Here is a 7,729-nt window from a genome sequence, read left to right as displayed (position 1 = left end):
CCGTGCGTGCTCCATCCCCAAACATGAGACACACATCTCATGAGAATCTCCATCCGTGATGTACCGAGGGCAAGAAAAAAACACACCTTCTGTACATCTGGTTGCCGGACATGCTGGTAGACTTCTTCCTCAGGTAAGACACACTGCTTGTAGGACTGGAGCTTTCTTCAAACATACAGAGCGCCTGCTGAATAGAAAAAAAGCTAATGATGAGTGTGTACAGGTGTGCTTTATACTCCTCCGGTTATTCCGTCACACCTTACCGTTCTAGCAACAGGCCAATAGGATTGGAGTGATTTCATTCACGTTCAGACCTGCTTCGCCTAGAGGCGTTCCCATAGTGTCGTAACCGACGCAGTTCGAGTTCCCTCGAAGGGGAACTAAGTGTTTCACAAGTTTGACTCAATGTAAATACATTGTTGGTGAAAAAGGCTTGTGGTTACATAGCCATGGTCACCACATTAGTCACATGTCACAAAGCAGCTTGTGTCATGTCAGCCTCATACCCTGAGACCTGACAGAACAGCTGTCTTAATCCCTCTCTGGACAGCACACATTATGCTAAAGGCTGTCAAGGAAAAGGCAGTTATCCCATCTCACCCATCACTCCAGCTGACTGTTCACCTGAACGGTTTGTATGCTACCACAGCTGTCCGTCGATCACACCAGTTTCACACACACACACACACACACACACACACACACAGCAACTTGGCTTTCATTCAACTGAATAATTATTATGTCAAACAAACTAATATACTGCTTGAAAAAAGTCATTCAAACATACTACATCACATTATGTCTACAAAGCAATTTGTACAAGCAATAACAGAATTAATTATTTAAAAACACAGTTAATGACTGCAAAACTCTGAGGACTGAATTAAAATGGTCAAAGAATCACAGAAGAGATTTAAAGCTTGCCTTATTTTTGCTGCTGTAACAGGGGACTGTCTCTGACATTGAAGGATTATTTGATGAGATTTAAGTCATGAATACACTAAAGTAAAAATAACACAAGCAGCAAACCTCCTCTGGTAATGCAAACACGAGCAGCAAGAGTGTGAAACGATCAATGGGGAACAACAGAAAAGTAATTATTAAAAAAAACTAATTTCATATTCCTAATGAAATGACCACAGGGGACTTATTCTGCTGTTGGGGATCTTCTTGTTGGGTTTGGCGAAATCAGCAGTTGATTATATATCTGTACTGTTTACAAACACTCGAGTAAATTACACATGAATGGTGGATTGATAATGTTTCAAAAGAAAAAAAGTTCCAAAGTTGCCAAAGGCCGCATGACAATCGGTGTTTAAAATACAATGACATCTTAACTATTTTCTTTGTCTGCCTAGCCACAGTGGCTGCTGCTGCTCAATTACCCCGTTTTCCCTCCAGTTAGTCCAAACAAAGCACTGCTGTTGATGCTGCGTGTTTAGAAGCAAATATAGAAACTTTCATGAGACGCCTGTAGGACAAGGGAGGTACCAGGGAGACTGACAGCAGCAAAAAGACTGAAATGCATTTACAAGGAAAGGTCACAGATTTAGCATACCATACTTGGTTAGATTTTTAAACTCCGAGACAGCCATTAGTCTCTGAAACTTGCTCTAAGCTTCAGTTAGAAAAGAAATTACGTTGAGTTGATCAGAGTACAAACTTTACTGTTGCACAAGTTGATTTGGAAAGTCATATTCTAGACTTGATGCAGGAAGGAACTGCTGGTAATGGATCAAAATAATGATTTGTGAGGCTATCACTACCACATGATGGCACAAGAAGATAAACACTTTTGAAATCAGTGTGTACATCAATAAAGTCGAAGCTTTGACAAAAGTTGAAGGATTTCCAATCATAAAAGTTCCTCCAAGTTGATTTTTCAACATGCTAGGATTTATAATCTTTAATAAAAAGTTTATTAAACCGATTTTCTTTCATTATAAACAAAGGCTGTATGTTTTTCTAGGTTCCCTTGATTGATTCATTATAGACATCCAGCTTCAAAAATCAAATATCGTTTAATGTCCCGCCATGCAAACAAATGTGAGTGACCCCATACAGCACATCCATACATTTTGTAGACAAAATGCAACTGGAGAGACTATCAACGAAGACCTCCACATAAATTAAATACACATAGCCTTTGTTCTTAATCTACATCCCTATTTCCACACTTTCATATCATTCTGCTATAAGTTGCTCCTGTTTCAAGAAGCTGCAGTCGACACTGCTGATCAGCAAGTAATGTGTCAAGTCTGCAGTCAGTCCACCCATCAAACACAGACAGGTGACAAATAAAAGGATAAAATGTTAAGAAATAAGGAAAAACATAATACAGATTCTTACATACATTGTGTAAGGGGTCAACTGAACACTTATGTGAGCTTTTAGACTGACCATCACCAAAACGCCAAATGAGGGAATAAATCTTAGAGGAATGTTGTTTGATCTCTCCTGTGTAGCAGCAGAGACGATGCCAAATCTATACTTAAGTTGTTCTGGAAGCCATTGATGATTTAACACCTTACTAAGAAACCTTGTTTTCCTTTAATATGTCATCCATCTGTAACACGACACCATTTCAATCCAGCTACCGAGTATCATTTTAAATATCTGACACAATATCACAACACAAATCACTGTTTTTGCACAAATGTGTGTTGTGTCTAGCTACAGTAACACACAGCATTGTACTATTGTGGCTCCATCCCCACACCCTCTTCTTGATTCGTTGCTACGAGCAGACAGAAAACCTTGAGAGATCGTGAAAGCCCTAATGACATCATCAACCATAACCCACTACCTGCAGCGATGCCATCCCACAGTCCGTTCAGCTGAGCCAGCACCTCTGTTCGGCTGATATATAGCAGCTGTCGAGCACTCCCCGTCTTCCATCCAGTACATTATAATTTCATTCCACCCGTGCACCCACACGTGCACGCACGCACGCACACACACACGATATATAAGAAATATCAACTGTCCTGTTGTCCCATAACCAATGTTTGTTAACTACTGCCATTAGCTTTATCTTAAGCCTCCAGTGAGGATTAATTCACAGGTGTTTATGACATCCTCCATAGGAGGAAGTCATTAGATTGGATCAATACTACAGACAAAGGCCAGCCACAAGGGGACACAGGAGCAGGTTAGGATTGAGCTGCATAGGGAGGCAAAGAGAAACGACACTGTATGATACCTTTATTATGTTATTAAATTACAGCCCAGCCAGACGCTGACACAGCAAGACTAGCAGGGGACGCATTCATACAATTATAGTCCAAATTCAGATAACAAGAGCAGTATGGGACAGCTGCACAGAGTCTACGAGGCCCTGGAAAGTTTGCGGTAGGACTGCAGCTGCCATATGGCGGTAATATTGTTAATATACTTTTAATTAGTTCAGCTGAAGATCAATTAAAAAAGTACAACTTGCTAAGCTGGAAGTCTAGTAAAGTGAGGGAATAACTGACACTATCACAACTTCTTTCCAGTCAGGCAGGAGTCCAGGAAAACCCACATCCTGAATAACACAAGCACTCCTGTAAAGGGGAAAGGATATGCACGAACACTGATTTCTGTTGGCTGGATCCATTTCCTGTCTCTATGCAGAATGCAATCAATATTATTTTACAGATTAACCACCAGAGTGAGGAGAAGGGGGTAAGCAGGTGGCATAGAGATGCAGTGTGAGTCAGAGTGTCACATCTGCAGGTGCCATTTTGAAACAGGTTGAGATTAAAAATTAAGAATAAAAATATATCAGGGCTAAAGAAAAAAATGTGGTTGATTGAGTAGGGCCCAAATCACAAGTGGTGTGGTTGACTGGAACATGATCACATCCTCTAACAACACAAGAAAAGAGGAAGTGTATGCTGGAGAGAGACTGGATAGGGTGAGAGAATTACATTGTCCTGTTGATAATCTACTTCTAATGAATTCATGTTTTAAAAAGCTATAGCTGCAACTAGTCAATGAATTGATGGACAGAAAATTAATCATAAAGAAAGCTGATAACTTATGTGATTAAGCTCATTTTTCAAGAAAGAATTTACATACAAACCAAATATTTACCAACTACAGCTTCTTACATGTGTTCTGTTTGTCATCCTCTATGATAGTAAATTTAATATCTTTGGATTTTGGACTGTTGGTTGGACAGGAAAAAGATATTTAGGTACGTCAGCTCGGGCTCTGGGAAACTGATCGGCATTGCCTACAAAACAAAACTGTTGGGTTTAAAAAAAAATTGTCAACACAAATAAAAATCATCAAGAACAGCTGTCAGCTGTTGTACAGTTGGAACAAACTGATCAGCAAAAAACAAAGATGTGGATGACAGTAAGGGAACCAGAACTAAAAGTCTTTTTCTGAATTTTTAAAAAATGTTTTTGGATGTTAAATTGAATTTGATTGAAACTGCTATAGAGTAGCACAATAGTGGCTGTCAAACCCATCTTCGGCTCCATATTGTAAAATACTGTGGGAGGCACATTTCACCATCACAACCAATTGTGTCAAACAATGACAGCAGTTAATTGGGAGAAAGCTACTATCAGAGCCCTCAGATACTTTTGATTGCATTCTTTCCACCCTCCAATTACTTTCCTCAGAACCCGTCTCTGAAGGCAGAAAGTATGAGTTAATTTGCAAGCACACAATGGCAGAGTCCATTAAGACTGCAGGCTCCTTTCGATCGCAGTTTTAGCAGCTTAACAGACACAGTCTCAGTCGCCATCTTCCTCCTGTTTGGAATCATAATCATGGCTTTTCTTTCTCATTTCTCCCTGTAGTCTGTCCTGTCAGGACAACTTGAGAGTCTGTTGACAGCTCTGGGATCTGGAATAGATGAGATTTCTCATTTTGGCAGGATGTTTGTTGATCCTTCATCGTCAGAGGGCACACGGTCATGAAGGAAGGTCAGGTCAGGGAGAGGAAAGTAGAAGGAGATGAGCAGACTGTCCTAAGTGTATGCTGTGGTAACATGAGAGAACTTTCTGCTGCAAATAAGTTGGTGCAATTGCACTCAATGCTTTTGGAGTCAAACCTTCGGGGGTAAAACACCTATATGTAGCACCTTTTCTTCCCTACTTCTTATGGTCCGCTGTGTACAATTCAACTAAAATATCTGTGCGCGCAACATGAAAACTCCAAAAAGCTGAAAGAGGCTCATGAATACAAGCCTGGCATCTCTTTTGCTTTTAATATTTTCTGCTATTGTAGATTAAAAGCATTACCAATTACTTCTATATCAAAGTCAAGATATTTCTTTTGTTCAACTCAAGTATGAAACCAAGATTAGAGCTCCAACTGCTTGCCTACAAAAAGGCCACAGTCCCGCCCTACTGTTCAAACACTCGCCTGCATCAAAAACTTAAGTGTTTGTGTAAAAGAAGCCAATCTGTATGCGGTAATCCCATGCGAGGAGGCAGGATTAGCTACACAGCAGCACAACAGAGAGAATAAGCATCGTGTTATCTGCATCTTACTGCATGCACACTCCACAGATACCAACGGGACAATGAGGCTTCTTATCGTAACAAGCCCTCAGTATTTCACAAACTGGCAAAGACATAACCAAAGGCTACAGTGATGTAACACACACAGACATGCACAGCTGGTTCCTGCCCTGACAGTCGCTGAACACCATACCAGAGACCGCGTCACCATAAAGATGGTATTTTAAGAAGCTGCCAAGACTTGTTACCTTGGAATGAACATAAGTAAACGGTTTGCCCCCCTACTGAAAAAGTAAATAACACAGCAGGCATCCACACAGTGGAAGTGAGAACAGAAAGCTGTACAGTACACAAGAGCGCTTTGCTACATCTTTAAAAAAAGACAAGCTGCAACTGCAATACACATGCATGGACTATGCAGCAGGTATCATAGCACACAGGCAGGACTGGAGAGTACGGTGGCCCAAACCCAGGAAAGTTGATACTGCAGCCAATGAGAAGACAGATTGTAATGTGAGAGCCACTCTAACAATTAACTGATTATTGGGTCTAATGGCAGAATAGGGTACTAACCATAGCTACTTATCAGGCAAAGCAACATTTTACAGTTTGACCCAGCTGTGGAATTGATGTGCTGTTGATGTCAGGCTGAAGATATGAAAATAGAGTCACTGTAGCCTGCAGTTAGGGCTATGCTCTGCTTGGCTTTATTATGGGTCAAAATATGGGAACATCCGGCCAGTAGTGTGCCTCAGACATAAAGTTTACAGTAAATTTAAACTACAGTAGCAAATGCTCTGTGAGACAAAGGAAGCTGCTGTCTGTAGTCCACCATGCACATTTGACCCATCAATATTGATCCAGTATGGTAAACTCAAAGGGAACAGACACTGCTATATTGTGACCCTTGATTTATCCATATAAAAAGGCAAGTTAACAGCATCCTAGGCAGCAATGGTGGGAATAAACGCTCACATATCCAACAGCATAATGCTTAACCGTGTGGTCCCGTCTTATTCCACCTGAAACTGAGCGTTACAAAGGCTAAGGCTTTATGGAGTCAACATTACGTCTCCTCTCGAGTCACAAAACACATGCTGAATGTCAGAACCCGAGCAATAAAATTATTTTCAAAAACAGCAGGCTGACACGAACGCGTTGCTGCTTTTTTTCTCTTTTTTTTTTTTTTTTGCTGCAGAGCGCACCAGTCCCTGACATAAAACTGAATTTTCATACCTTAATCACAAGAGGCTACGGTGACCGTCGTCAGGGGCCGACTCTCGGCTTCTACAGCAGGCAATAAAAAAAAAAATTAAATTCTCACACATTCACATCCCAGAACAGTCCGTCCGTCAGTCCTACCGACAAACCGTCAGCTGCCTCCGGTTGAATTTAATAAAGCGAGAGGCGCAGAGGAGAAAGAGAAGCCTCAGTGTGGACATACGCATAGCTGCATTGGACCAAATGTTGGTCCATATTCCAACTAACACAAAAAATAGAAGATACTCACCGCTGTGTTTGGCACCGAATGACGACGTTTTGTTTATTTCATCGTCCCCGCTGAGCAGCTGTGTGTAGTGGTGCGTCACTGACTTCCGCGTTAAGATGGAGTGAAAAAGAATGCAAAGGGGAAATCAGGGATTTAAAGGACAGGCGGCGCACGCGGGCGCACTGGGGTTATTAAAGAGACGAGGATGAGGATAATGAGGAAGATGATGATGATAATGATGATGGCAGTAGTGGTGAAAAGTGGTTTAGGTAGCCAATAATTAAAACCCTACTTATTTATATTTATATAATTAGACCTATATGTGTTTCTGTTTCACTTACCAACCCAACCTCCTCCAGCAGCAGCAGGCAGCTAGTTTTCAGCTAAAAAGATATGATAAACTCACAATACACTACCTAGGCCTTCTTATTACCAAATTAGCTGGTGAACATAGTGGGCCTTAGTCAGATATTTTGTTCATAGCGACCAAAACTGAGCTAAAAGTTACTATTGGACTTAACTTACATTAGGTGGACAGAGAAACGACTGCTGATGTTGCGACATGTCCTGAAATCTATTTGGCAAGCAACTTGTTCCACTACCCCCAGTAGGTGGTCCAAATACATTTATGAAGCTTTAAAGATAAATTTCAGCATCTTAGGAAATTGTATTGATTTTCTGGGGGTGAGTTAAAAAAGAATATTGATATTGCTTATATTTGTCCATTAAATGTGAAGAGACAGCCAGCAGCCAATTAGCTTAGCTTCAGCAGAAAGCC

General features: G+C 40.9%; 1 protein-coding gene across 3 annotated transcripts in view; it reads right to left on the bottom strand.

The window, feature by feature from the left end:
- Positions 1 to 7,101, bottom strand: part of march8 (membrane-associated ring finger (C3HC4) 8) — a 79,033-nt gene extending 71,932 nt beyond the window's left edge. The window contains exons 1-2 of one of the 3 annotated variants that reach the window (XM_046070572.1): positions 6,973 to 7,089; positions 6,699 to 6,749 (exon numbers count right to left, since the gene is read on the bottom strand). The gene's annotated coding sequence lies outside the window, so the exon portion shown is untranslated. Of the gene's footprint in view, positions 1 to 6,698; positions 6,750 to 6,972 lie in introns of all 3 variants that reach the window. The other 2 variants (XM_046070574.1, XM_046070573.1) reach the window with 2 other exon arrangements.
- Between the last annotated feature and the right edge of the window lie 628 nt (positions 7,102 to 7,729).

The sequence above is a fragment of the Micropterus dolomieu genome, linkage group LG15 (genome assembly GCF_021292245.1).
Source record: "Micropterus dolomieu isolate WLL.071019.BEF.003 ecotype Adirondacks linkage group LG15, ASM2129224v1, whole genome shotgun sequence".
NCBI classification, from domain to species: domain Eukaryota; kingdom Metazoa; phylum Chordata; class Actinopteri; order Centrarchiformes; family Centrarchidae; genus Micropterus; species Micropterus dolomieu.
This window is presented reverse-complemented; position numbering and strand designations above follow the sequence as displayed.